We start from the raw sequence: 357 nt of genomic DNA on the forward strand, positions 1-357 counted from the left end.
TTAAAACACATCTAAACCCTTGTTTAAAATACCATTGCAATCTCACCCAAGCTGAAATCACCAGATTTTGCGAGCGCTAAATAACATTAAATGTGAACAAACTATGAAAGAACGAGTTGCTGATGTGACATAATTTTATATAACCGAATTGACTTTAAACTTATCTACCTGCTATCTATACGCATACTTAGGAAAGACCACGGTTGATGTTACGAAGGACATCTACTCACTTAAGGGCGGCCCTGCCAAAGCCAAAGTCCCTTAAGGGCACCACCCTTAGCCCCGGACGTGTATTTCAGTCGTGAAACAATATCACAGCATTAATGTTACAAAAATCCAAATCAATATTCACACACA

This window comes from Penaeus monodon, chromosome 29, assembly GCF_015228065.2.
Source record: "Penaeus monodon isolate SGIC_2016 chromosome 29, NSTDA_Pmon_1, whole genome shotgun sequence".
In the NCBI taxonomy this organism is placed as follows: Eukaryota; Metazoa; Arthropoda; class Malacostraca; order Decapoda; family Penaeidae; genus Penaeus; species Penaeus monodon.